The sequence below is a fragment of the Pelobates fuscus genome, chromosome 8, assembly GCF_036172605.1.
Source record: "Pelobates fuscus isolate aPelFus1 chromosome 8, aPelFus1.pri, whole genome shotgun sequence".
Taxonomy (NCBI): domain Eukaryota; kingdom Metazoa; phylum Chordata; class Amphibia; order Anura; family Pelobatidae; genus Pelobates; species Pelobates fuscus.
The window spans coordinates 61538902-61553201 of NC_086324.1; the positions used below are offsets into that span (position 1 = coordinate 61538902).

Genomic DNA, 14300 nt, shown 5'->3' on the forward strand with positions numbered 1-14300 from the left:
TTGCATTTTACTGGCCCATTTCACTACCGTAGTCCCTGACATTTACAAATTGATGGCAAGAATAAGAATGGCTAGGATCTAATCCTTATTTCTCCCACACATTACTAAGTATTGCACCATATCAGCAAAATCACAAGAAAGGCACGGCTAATGCTGTTCATGACACCAGCCAAGTAATCCAGTAGCTGTAAGTTGTTTCATTGTGATCTGGTGTAAAACTGCCAACGTAGAAGGATCTCCATTTGCGCAGGTTGTGATTTCAAATCTTTGAACAGCATAACCTCCCTCCTGTTAATGTCCTCAGGCTGTCCTCTTGGAGTGTTCTCATGGGCTGGTAATTCTTAATCACATAGTGAGATTACATTGTAAGTGTAGATGTTAGCGTGCTGTGTGCATTGATTGATTCATTTACCTCCATGTTTGCAGTGTTTATGATTGGTAGCTTCCAGTGGCAGAGGCATGGGAAATCATGCAGAGCCAATAAAATGATGAAAATGTAACATGTACATTCATACATATCCAAATAGATGAACTAACATTTTTCAGTCACACTGCCTAGTATCACATTTTATTGTAGAGTGTAGATTAATGGGCAACAGGAGACACTAGTAGGCACTGACTATTAGCCATTGAGACAAATTCCATTTTGTGTGTGTTGTAGTGAAATATAGAATCTCCAGATTTTCTGAGGTTACAATTACGGTAGTCAAGGATTGGTCAACAGGTGGGGGTGAGCTAATAAGGGTGCAGTGCATCAAGGCTACGAAGATGGATTTATTCTGTCCAGTAGCTCTTTATTATTGCACTCATGCACTCGTTACTGTAATGTGAACCCAGCCTGTTTCTCTCACCAGCCCTTTCACTAGTCATGCACCCTGTCTTATACTCCCAAACTATTACATACAATCACATTCACCTAGCCATACACCCTCTCACATACCTCCGTACAGTCACAAACAATCGCCTATCGAGCCACATTCATCCCACCGGCTGAATTACATGTATTTACTAACCCAGTCACATTCTCTCAGACCAACCCATTCCTATCCATAGCCACACTCGCCCACCATGTTACACCCTACTCACCATCCACCTCCCTTTTCATATACTTCCAGCTAGTCACCTACCCCTACTAATTCATCCAGTCACATAGCTTCATAAGCCCAACAACCTTTATTTTTCAACTAACCAGGTAAATTCACCTACTCGCTAACCATCTCCTACATAGTACATACAATACGCGCATGCTCACATACACACATTATATGGAGGCCATCATACACACTTTACATATGTAGTCACACTCACACCTTTGTAAGAAGATTTCCTATTTAGGTGGTTTAGGATGTTGAGAATAATAGTGTTATGGAATGTCCGCTCTGCACCCATTACCTGTCTCAGTATCACTAGTGCCGCACAGCTCTCACTGCAGTCTGTAGGTGTTAATCAGTGTGCGGTTAGTGTTCTGCTTGGACCTTATTATGGAGCACATAGAGAAAATGTATATTCTGTAGGTAAAGTGTGAGCAGGAATGAATCGGCACACTGATACGATAAACAAAAAATATAGGTTAATTTGCTGAATTTGTAATGTGGAGAATCTTTTGGGGCATTTGGGGTAGAAAATGTAGTTCCCTTGTCAGTTCTCCACAGTTATCATTTTATGAATAAATCCATAAGAAGTATGTAAGTGGATATATAGTAAATGCTGTTTTTTTACATACTGTCCTGCATGTTTCATTGTTAGACTTTTGATTACCCTTTTTGTGCTTTCATTGCCCACGTCTTGCCTCTATCTTTCCCACCTAAGCTCTTGTCGTCTCTGTTCTTCCCCCTTTTACTTATTGTGCTATGCTAATACTAACTCTATTCAGTCCTTACTGTCCTGTTTTTTTTTAACTGAACGCAGCTTGCTATCTAAATATAATTTTGGGAATGTGACATTGATTCCCACTTCCTGATTAAACAAGGATCATTAGCTTGTGTTCACAGATGGCAAGGCAGGGTAGACTTTTTACAACGTCCCCTGCTAGTAAGGCCTGGAGTATACTGGCAACAGAATGTATAACTCATGCAGAAGCAAAGTACCCTGGAGCCCTACATTATTTTACATACCATTGAGGCTTCATCTCTGGTTAATATTTTGTGAGTGTGTTATTTTAGTGTTCCAAATTGTTGTGCATTATTATGTTATCACCCTAAATGTTTCCCATTCTTCTAGTTTAATAAATTTATATCCATTCAGCCTTAAGAGTCAGGATCAGAGCCAATTCTTCCTGGTTTAATTTCCATTCAGATATAAATGCCAGCATTCCTTGTGACAGCGTATTAATACTGCATTCTGAAATAGAACCATTTAGTTGCTTTCACAAGTAAGACAATTATGTTTTGACCTCACGGGTGTCCTTAGGGTCACTGAGTGTTAGTTACTAAAGTGTGAATGGTCAGGAGTTCATAGTGAGTTGGCAGTGAAATTCAAATTACTGACTGAGAATTTCTATTTTGGACCGAAACTTTAAATTGTTTGAAGTTATATGGAGATCTCAACAATTCACGATTTAGTTAATAACACTGTGAGACTTCTTCTCTTAAATGGAGATTCAATGGACCTTTGCCTATTTGGTAGTAAAGAACAAAGCCATATCCAAAATAAAAAAGGATGTGTTTTAATAAGAATTACTAGTAAGGGTTGTTCTGTGTTTTAATAAGGACATTATAAAAAAACATATTGGTACATTGCCTTTAATGTATTGATAGTATAAAGCAGGCTTCACCAAACTCCGGCCCTTCAGATGTTGCCGAACTACAACTCCCATGATTCTCTGGCTATCTATTTCATTCAAAGGATCATGGGAGTTGTAGTTCGGCAACATCTGGAGGGCCGGAGTTTTGCGAAGCCTGGTATAAAGCATGCAATTAAGATGCTAAAATTACTTTTAACAATATTTCCTAAATATAAAATGAAAATTTTAATGGAGTATAGTATAAACTAAGTTTGATATTAGGTGCTTGATAGTGAACATTGCACTGCTTTTTAGATTTTGGCTGGCAATTTCCATTTGCCTAGACAATTTTCCCACATTTCCTGGTTTAGATTACTTCAGATTAATGCATCCACCACTGCCATAAAAATCAACCGTTTGAAATCAAAAGGATTAGTGATTGCAATAAAGGGAGGAATGGGAAACAAAAAGTTACCCCTCTGGCATTAAATGTGTTATACTGCAAAACAGAATTCCATACCTCCAAAGTGTGCCTATTCAGGAGGGAAAGGCCCAAATGCGTCCAAAACCCTCTGTCCCTCTTTTCTATCAAAATGTTCCTCTTTTCTAGGAGCTCCATATTGTTGCTGAGTCTGAGTGTAAAACAGAACTTCATAACCATAATACAGTAACATTAGTGTACCTTTAAACTACAATAAATGTGAAAATAGGTGTGTAAAAAAAAAAAGATACAAATGTATAAATTACATTTTAGTTGCATAGATTGTTATTAGTAAGTCACCTCAGAAAAGCCCCACTCCTGCAACACCTCTAAAATTAAATTGTCCTTTTTTGTCCATTTGACATTTTGGGAAATCTGTAATTCTACAGAACCTTTGCCCCGGAAATAAACAGAGCAGTTACATTGCAGCATGCAGAATGGGACACATAACAGATTGGTACATGTGTTTACTACCAGGTAAAGGTAGCACCCATACCTTGCAATGATTCAGTGGCTACTGCTGTATAATTACACACTGTCATGTAAAGGTAGAGTGAATTTGGGAGGGTTTATCGTTTTGTATTTATAGGGAAAGGTTATTTAAGAAGGTGCGAGTCAGTAGCAGTTGAATGGACATTGTAGAGATGTCTGCAGCATCTAGATGAGAAAATGAGATAGGGTGAGGGCCAGAACTAAGTGTGGTATAAAGAATTTAGTGCCTGATGTCCTGTGCACTTTAGGCACAATCTGTCTTAACCACTTCACTGCCACTTTCTTTCCTTTTGAAAAATACAATTTATTTAAACATAGAATTCCTAAAGGTATGCTAAGATTACATTTTTATGATTTCATGTATAAAGTGCTGCACTTAAATACAAAAGTGATATACAATTATGTAAATATCTGATATAAAAAAGTAGGCATAACAAAAAGAGATGATACAAATAGTTACATTTCTAACTTATGGGTATTTGTGAGGCATCTAGTAGAATTTATGGAACTATAGCTTTTTGTGATGCCCATATGTGGCTGTGATGCCCACATATAAGTACACTCACACCAAATATAAGACATAGACGTAGATTGCTCATTGTGCTTCAAATTCTCCCTCCACCCTTCCCATTCCCTGACTTCTAGAATGCATCCCTGAAGGGATTCTTTAGGTAGGGTTACCAGATCCATCATGTTTTCAGGGACACATATCACATATATATCAAGATTGAGAAAGATCCCTTGTGGGATCAAAACGTTACACTTTGTTCCAATAAACCTGCTGTTCAACTGATCCTTAAAGGACCACTCTAGTGCCAGGAAAACATACTCGTTTTCCTGGCACTAGAGTGCCCTGAGGGTGCCCCCACCCTCAGGGTCTCCCTCCCGCCCGGCTCTGGAAAGGGGAAAAGGGGTAAAACTTACCTTTTTCCAGCGCTGGGCGAGGAGATCTCTGCCTCCGATCCTCCTCCGTTCCGCCCCGTCGGCTGAATGCGCACGAGCGGCAAGAGCTGCGCGCGCATTCATCCGGTCACATAGGAAAGCATTTACAATGCTTTCCTATGGACGCTTGCGTGCTCTCACTGTGATTTTCACAGTGAGAATCACGCAAGCGCCTCTAGCGGCTGTCAATGAGACAGCCACTAGAGGATTTGGGGGAAGGCTTAACCCATTTATAAACATAGCAGTTTCTCTGAAACTGCTATGTTTATAAAAAAAATGGGTTAACCCTAGCTGGACCTGGCACCCAGACCACTTCATTAAGCTGAAGTGGTCTGGGTGCCTAGAGTGGTCCTTTAAGTGCATGGACCACAATTTTAAATTAACTACTACAGGAGGGGTAGCCAACAACAGGTCTGGCTGCACCAGGATTTCAATAAGTGTGCAGGATTCCATTTTTGTTTATATACGATAGTAATTCGGGTGAAATTTTCTCTGATTTGCTTTTTTTTCGCCTTCACTTTTCTCATGTGTGTCTTTTTTCTTTCCCTCTCTGTTTCTTCTCTCATACTAAATTGTTGAATGGGTTTTATAAAGATTAAAACTGACAGTATGAAGATGCTGAATTTATTTTGCGTTATTGACATAGATTGTAGCCTGTGACATTTTTCGGTATTTCTGTCTATATCTAAATAAAGAATAAATAAAAAAAGAAAAAGAAAAAGGTCATTTCCAGAGACACAGTGGAACTGAATAGGCCTATGCAAATAAATTCATTTCTCTACAGGGTGACAAAAAGGTGAATATAAATAAGTGGGGCTTTATAAGCTATACATCATATTGCCTTTAGCGAGACTTAAATGCAAAATAGTGTGAATTAAAATAAAACATATGTATATATATATATATATATAAAGCTCAGAGAGTGATTTCCTAAAGTTTAATTTTGCAGCTGATTAGCCAAATATGTGTACGATGGCGCAATTGTAAAAAGAAAAAAAAATTGTCATTTGGCCCCTTAAGGACCAAACTTCTGGAATAAAAGGGAATCATGACATGTCACACATGTCATGTGTCCTTAAGGGGTTAAATTTGTATTTTATCCATGGTTTTGTTCAAACAGCCGTGTTTTCAGTTGATTAATCTGTACAAAATCCTGCACATCCCTTATTCATACCTTGCAAGATTGTGATGTGTGAATCCAGGACAGGAATGGTGGCGTGGTGACCGTGATTGGTGTCAGTGACGTGAATTATGCATGGGATCTATCCAACCAGGCCTTACATAAGAATAATGTAGATCACAGCAGGATTAATCATGCGGGGCAGAAATACACATAAATAGCCTTGCGCATCAACAAGGCTAGGCGTTGTTACAGCATTGCTTTAGAAGCTAAAGCCCTAATTTGGTATTCTTCCTCCCCGAATCTATTCAGGTGGCAAGATACTAGTGATGCTATCATTTTATACTAGGTGGTAGCTAATCAAAGCCACACTGCTACTATAATGCTTAGCGGAGAGAGAAAGAGAAAAGGTGGTTTAGGTTGATTGGGAGAGACATGAGATTTATTTGAGGTGGAGAAAGATAGAGAGAGAGAAATACAACATGGGGTATTGATGGAGAGAGAGACACAATGAGGTGAAGGGGTATAGGGTAAGAAAATTACATGATTAGGGGTGAGAGATAGAGGACTGAAGGTATTAAAGGATGGCATCGAGGATTGGCATTGGATGCAGCCTTGAGAGATGTGATGTCATCTACTGTACCTTTAATATCTTTAAAATAACCCTGTGTTTATTATTATCTTAACGCAATCTTACCATTTAGCCTGTTTACCATTTAGCATGTTAGAAAATAGAAAATTGTGCTGTCTACCGCAAGCCATATTGACCACTACTTTTAATGCGCCTGCTATAGCTGTTGTGGCTCTGCAGGATTATATGCAATGTAAATTCATATGCACAAAAATAAAGAATGTAAAAAAATAAATAAAAAAAAATAACCCTGTGCATGCATACGAGAAAGGTTGACAAAAGTTATGGGTGATTTTCAATGTTTAACCCCTTAAGGACCAAACTCCTGGAATAAAAGGGAGTCATGACATGTCACACATGTCATGTGTCCTTAAGGGGTTAATTCAATTATGTATTTTCCAGAGAAGTGACAGTCCCCTTTAAGTTGCTGACAGCTGCAGTCCCAAGTACTTCGGTGTCCACAGTTAAATTTGCCTTGCAACCAAGTTGTTGCTTAACAATTATCTTCATTCATGTCCACCACATCTTCACTGGGAACTGCTGACAAATATTAGCAAAAGCTCCCCCCCCTTCCTCCCTTGTTTAGCCTATGCCCCCGGTGATGGAATGTTTTGCACATTTTCTTTGTGGCAGGAGAAAACTATTTCTCGTTATTACTTGTAACTGGGCATATATTCATGCTAGCCAGCACATTTGTCCCCACTAGACAAAACAATTCAATGGAAAGCAGAGGTCAAAACCATGCAGCTCTGTTCTTCATACCAATTATTATTATTATTATTATTATTTTATTATTTATATAGCGCCATCAGACTCCGTAGCGCTGTACAATGGTAAAATGTAATTAATTGATGCATTATTCTTCATTCAGATAGGGGTTTTCCAAGAGCAGCAAGAGGCATAAGAGAAATTCTATAGTTAAAGTAAAGAGAATAATAAAAGGTTGCTTAAATAGTGTAATTTGCTTTGGTTAAATGCATACTGTAAATACTACTTTTAAGTTGCTGTACTATTTGGTACATACATCTGTGAGCAAGCAATGGATTATTTGTATAATTGAGATCCAGTGTTTGTAATATTATGCCAACAATTCTAGCAGGGCATGTTGATGTTCTAAGGCACTGAGAAACTCGACACACATATCAGCCTATATATCTGATCCCTTATTTAATAATTAATAAGGTTTTCTCTGCTTTGAAGTAGAAATCAATATAGTTGAATGACAATTTAAGTAAAGTTGACATTGTTGTTAAATATTTAGTGAAAGTGAATCTATCAACAAAATGTTCTTTTCTGCAATCATATTAAGGTTGAAATGCAGATATGTGGTCTGCGGTCTGTGTAATCACATTCTGAAAGGGTTATTCTAAAGATCCAAAAGTGGGGCAATCATCATAAACAATCCATTGGTTTCCATGACGACTGCACCACTGTTACAACTTAGTAAGCTGTATACATGTTCATTACAATGAATCCACCAGAACCATAAATGCACTTAACACCGGATTTTGTCCAAATAGAGAAATCTGGTGAAAATGGGCAAATCCCAAATGGAAATGTTTTCATCAGAATGCACACTTGCAAATCATCGTTCACTTGCTTTTTGCAAGCAAACAATAATTTGAAGTACTATTTTGTCAAGACTACCTGGGAATATTTGTTCAACTGAGATTTTATTTCAAAGTGTGGGAAATCCTTTATATAGACTTTTCCTGCTTTGAAACCTCACTCTGAGCCGAGCCGTCAAGGGGCTAATTTTTTGTGGAATTGCAGTTTTATTTATTTTTTTTAAAATCTTTGCAACGCAGTCCTTCTTTATTTTCATTAGTAGTGTTGGGATACCATGGATTTAAAAAAAAAACTTTTTTGAGGCTTAAGAAAATAAGATTTAAAGGGACACTGTAGTCACCAAAATAAATTTAGCTTCATTAAGCAGTTTTGGTGTATATGTCATTTCCCTGTAGTCTCACTGCACAATTCTCTGCATTCAGGAGTTAAATCATGTTTGTTTCTGTTTATGCCACCCTAGTTACACCTCCCCTGGCTGTAACTCACACAATCTGCATTAAAAAAATGGTTTAATTTTCAATCAGATCTTAACTTATTTTAAAAGTTTGTATCTCCTGCTCTATATTTTGAACATTAATCACACAGAGGAAGCTATCAACAGTGGAGGAGATAAGAAATTCTGTTTAATTAATAAAACAGAATTTGCAAAAAAGAAAGTGTAAACATTAAAACCCACTTTACAGGAAATTTTTAGCAACTCTGTGCAACTCACGTGAAGGGAGGTGTGACAAGGGCTGTATAAACAAAGTGATTAAACTCCTAAATGGCAGAGAATTGAGCTGTAAGACTGCAGGGGCATGATCTATACATGAAAATTCCTTCATTAACCTAATGTTGTTTTGGTGACAATAGGGTCCCTTTAAGAAGAAAGACTATGTCTGTTGGCAAGTAGATATAAATATTTTTGCACGTATTAGTTATATTTCCCCCAATCACTGTTATTATCATGAGGGGGTAAGTAGGGTTTTTTATTTGACAGGGGGTTGGCTAACATTTAGGGAACCTTAGCCCACTGAGGTGGACTTGAGGACAATCCGGAAGAGTACAATGACATGTCTCCCCTTGTATATTTAATTTGAGCCACTACCTGAAACCCGGGAGGGGTCTGTCTGGCCCTTAGGCTGCCCAAGGTATTATAATATTAATAGACTTTGCACGCCGCCCATAGGTGGGGACTGTTGGGGAAACTCGGTTCCCCTTGCATATTATAATATTAATAGACCCCCACTAGCCCCTCGTCAGGGGTAAGCTTGTGTTTGTGTCCCATATTTATTTTAATAAGTAGTGCTGCCATTGGGCAAATTGTTCAGATGTGTTAAATAATGGGAATCAACACAGTAAAGGAGGAGAGTATAGTTAAAAGAAGAAAAACTACCACAACAAGAGGACATAGTCTTAAATTAGAGGAGCAAAGGTTTATATATAATATCATGAAGTATTACTTTACTGAGAGGGTAGTGGATGCATGGAATAGCATTCCAGATGAAGTGGTAGATGTTAACACAGTAAAGGAGTTTAAGCATGCGTGGGATAGGCAAAAGGCTATCCTAGATATAAGATAAGGCCAGGGACTAATGAAAGTATTTAGAAAATTGGGCAGACTAGATGGGCCGAATGGTTCTTATCTTCCGTCACATTCTATGTTTCTAAATCCGGACCCAGATTTTAACAATCCAGGACTGGATTTTAGCCATCCAGAAACGTTTTGTCCAGTTGAAATTCAGAACATAATAGGCTTGTCCAGAGCCTTCTCTGCAATATCCAGACATTAATAGCAAACAATGTCTGGATTCTGCATTCCGAATGGCAACATACAGCACCGGATGGTTTTACCGATATGATGGCAGGGCCATTCTGAGTTCTGAGTTTTGTGAATTACCCTTATAGACTCTATTGAATGAGTTGTATAAGCAATAGACAAGAGGCTGAGTTCAAAAGCAATCTCCTTTATCCAAGCCATATATTTTATAAGGCACTGGAGTATGTCACATTGTCATCCTTTTAGGTGATGCCCAAACTTTCATTTCAAATATAATCCCTGTATCCCTAACATTATATTGAAGCAGGGATACAATGAAGCAGTGATATCTCAATATTTGTTATTGAACAATGTAAAGATGAATTGCACCATCATCTACTTTTGGCAGAGAACAACGGTTTGTTAAATGAGCAGAGAGGTGTTTATCTCTGGTAAGTGAATATAAATGTTGCTCAGTTTAAAATGTTCAATGAATCCTTGGTCACAGAATCCTGCCCAGAGGACCTTTTTTCACTGAGCACAATACAGGTAGCCTTGGCATACTGCAGTGCTTTTGTCAGCCATATAGTTTGGCTTCTTTTCAAGAAAATGAGTAATAAATTACATATATTCACAAAATGGCAGTGATTCCAACTTGGTGATATTTGACAGCCAGTGATGTGGTGATGGGTGTGTCATCTATACATTTTTATAGCCCAAAGTATATCTTGGATTTTGTTACCCTGGCAAAAAATGGGTTAACACATAAGTGCAAGGTGCAAAGCTGCAGGTAGGGTATTACCAGGGCAACTACATTCCTTGATGTTCCGTGACTTGCTGGTAAATAAAGACATTCTGACTAGCATTCACAATATGGCACCTAGATATTGCTGCATCACAACACCTATCAATCTACCCGTCTGAGGAAATGGCGGGAGGTGGCACATTGCCTAGCCCTGGTCAATCTGCCCTGTAGATTTCTCTTGCTTGATTCAATTAAAATGCCTGTCAGGTAGTTGGTCCGGCATCCAGTGACAAGCTGCTGTGGGTAGACGCCAGGGCAGCTTCTCATTGAAAAGGCATGATGACGCACTCTTGACTGCTTTTTCTTCTAGAAAATTCTACGGCTAGTGGTAGGCTCTCTTTTCCCGGTAATTTCAGCCTGTATCTTCTTTAATATCATTTAACCAATTTTAAGGGTTATTCTTACTTCATATATCTCTCAGCATCCGGTCTTCCATTTCTTTTAACGTTCTTTATCACGCTTTTATTTTTTATTCCTTTTTTCCACCTGCTCATTTCCCCATTTTAACCCCCCCACCATCTTCTTTTATTTTCCCCTTCCTTTGTTTCTCTTGCTCTCCTCTTCCCTCCTCCTCCTCACAAATAATTTTCCTTTCCTCTTTCCTCCAGTCTTTCTCATTCGATCCCCCATCCCACCTCCCTTTATATCCCTCCCCCTCCTCTCCCCAGTACCACTGCAGGCTTCAGAGAGACAGGCTGGTGGTTGGCAGAGATCTAGGCAGAGAACCGGTGGAGAGAAGGGAGGGAGGGGGCTGAATAAAGCAGATCTCAGCCTGTGTATTTTGCAGACAGCTATTAACTAGTTCTGTGGCTACCTTCTTCCTAAGCACAGGCTTCAGCTGAATTAAAACAAAGAGCATTATGGTCTAGTGCCAGAGAACAGAAGGTGTGTTAAATCCACATCATTGCTGTCTTCAGTCCTCTGCTCGGCACAGGCAGTGCATCTTCCCAGTGCTGTATACACTAATCTAACGCATCGTCCTCTCTTGTCCCTCTCTATTATTTTATTTCTCCAGTTTTCGCCTGATTCTTGGTTTTGTTCCGGTGTCCTGTCACCCTGTCCATCTACAGCGTCTGGATAAAGAGGTATTTATTCAAAGGATGTAAAAAAAAAAAAAAAATCATTATATGGATAGATCTATGTGTTGGTTTGATTGCTAAAATGTTGCAGTCGTGATAATTATTCCGGTTCTTCTAAAAATGACCGCTATACAATTTTAGTGTAGGATAAATAAAAGGGTATATTGGCTTATTGGCATATTTAGGGCCGGCCCTTCAAATACATTATAGCAATGCAATAGGTATTCATTTTATGGTCCTATTTAATAACCTGTATATTTCCATTTTCCAATCACACAAATACACACACTGATAACAATGATCCCTGCTATTCTGCATTGTTTAACCCTTTCATGACTGCAAACTCTGGTTTTCTCGTAGGCCAATCTGCCCATTATAGGATATAATATTTTATGAAAATACACGACAAGAATGGAATGTCTATGATTTTTTTTTGCTGGCGAATGATTAATTATTATTGTATTGGGGGGTGGTGTAGTGCTTGGTGATTGCTCTGTCACCATTGTTTGCGCTTTTCTCCTGGTATTTTTTTTTTTTCGCTGCATCATCCGTGTGCGTTGCCATGCTATCGAAGATATAGACAGATCTGCTGCTGAATCAGCAGCTATGTAAAGGGCCTCCATACCAAGAAAACGCTCTTTATATAGTGATTCACACATCCTATATGAGAGAACTAACCTATGCAAATATCATATACACATTCTTGACCTTATTTTGCCAATAATTTGTCACGTGATCATGGCTTTCCAAAATATTAATATCGGCGTGACAGATGGATAGATTGACAGACAGACATTACATTGGCAGTAATATATTTGTGTATATATATATATATATATATATATATATATATGTATAAAAAATACAAAAATATGTATATATGTCTACTATAGACACACACATTTATTTCAATAATAAACATGTAATCAGATGGAAATAAATGTGTATTTTTTTATTTTCCCTTCAGGAACTGAAAATATTCCCTAGTGAATAAAAAAATCTGAATTATACTAAATTAAAATAATTAGCCAATTGTAATGACAACCCCAGCATGAAGGAAAGGAGGATGGGACAATTATTTGGGTGTGCTGATTGGTTATCTAGACATCTTATATCTTATATTTATCATACTGACCCAACTAACGGCACTGGTAGTACACCCAAATAATTAAACAGATATAACAATGAAAGCAATGTATTAAAGCAAATATGATTACAAATGTACACAAATAACAAAAGACTGGAACAGTGTAATACCAACTGTGTACTAGAGCAGATTCACATTGTGTAGGGTGTTTCTGTTACTGAGGCTGACTTAGCATTGTAGCCCAGTGCTGCTAAGCTGAATGCATTTAGTCCTATATTACACCGCATGAACTAAATTGCTCTTGTTTGCATAGTACCACACTGACACAAACATGGAGACTGACTGCAAATAATGTGGATTCACTTTGCAATATACGTTATTGATGCAAATGTTAAATCACTTGAAAATATTAGGTTACATTTCACAATAATTAGGTACTGGAAGCTTTGATTCCTTTTGCAGAGTATGATGTTACTGGTAAGGGTTCACTTTGTATCGTACTTAGCTACTGGTGATATAGATTCATTTTGCACATTACTAGTTTATTGCTGATTTGGATACACTTTTCAAAATACTAAACTACTGGTAACGTGAATTCACTTTGCACAATGTACACTAGTGGTAATGTGGATTCACTTTGCGCAATACTTGGTAACTGGAAATGTGGATTCGTTCTGCTTAGTGCTACTGTATTTGGTAGTGTGGATTCATTTTACACAGTACTAGGCTATTGGCTTTCACTTTGCATATTACTAGGCTATTTGTTACTTTACACAGTACTAGGATGCTGGTAACGTGGATTCACTTTGCACAGTACTAGGATGCTGGTAACGTGGATTCACTTTGCACAGTACTAGGATGCTGGTAACGTGGATTCACTTTGCACAGTACTAGGATGCTGGTAACGTGGATTCACTCTGCACAGTACTAGGATGCCGGTAACGTGGATTCACTCTGCATAGTACTAGGATGCTGGTAACGTGGATTCACTTTGCACAGTACTAGGATGCTGGTAACGTGGATTCACTCTGCACAGTACTAGGATGCCGGTAACGTGGATTCACTTTGCACAGTACTAGGATGCTGGTAACATGGATTCACTTTGCACAGTACTAGGATGCTGGTAACGTGGATTCACTTTGCACAGTACTAGGATGCTGGTAACGTGGATTCACTTTGCACAGTACTAGGATGCCGGTAACGTGGATTCACTTTGCACAGTACTAGGATGCTGGTAACGTGGATTCACTTTGCACAGTACTAGGATGCCGGTAACGTGGATTCACTTTGCACAGTACTAGGATGCCGGTAACGTGGATTCACTTTGCACAGTACTAGGATGCCGGTAACGTGGATTCACTTTGCACAGTACTAGGATGCTGGTAACGTGGATTCACTTTGCACAGTACTAGGATGCTGGTAACGTGGATTCACTTTGCACAGTACTAGGATGCTGGTAACGTGGATTCACTTTGCACAGTACTAGGATGCCGGTAACGTGGATTCACTTTGCACAGTACTAGGATGCTGGTAACATGGATTCACTTTGCACAGTACTAGGATGCTGGTAACGTGGATTCACTTTGCACAGTACTAGGATGCCGGTAACGTGGATTCACTTTGCACAGTACTAG

General features: G+C 38.6%; 1 protein-coding gene across 12 annotated transcripts in view; it reads left to right on the forward strand.

Moving 5' to 3' along the window:
* The window catches only part of MAP2 (microtubule associated protein 2), a 223680-nt gene that overhangs the window by 80510 nt on the left and 128870 nt on the right, over nucleotides 1-14300 (forward strand). For 10 of the 12 annotated variants that reach the window (XM_063429924.1, XM_063429928.1, XM_063429929.1 and 7 more), the window contains exon 3: nucleotides 11516-11585. The exons of 1 other annotated variant lie outside the window; for it this stretch is intronic. The gene's annotated coding sequence lies outside the window, so the exon portion shown is untranslated. Of the gene's footprint in view, nucleotides 1-11205; nucleotides 11386-11515; nucleotides 11586-14300 lie in introns of those variants that run through there. One more of the 12 variants, XM_063429925.1, reaches the window with a different exon arrangement.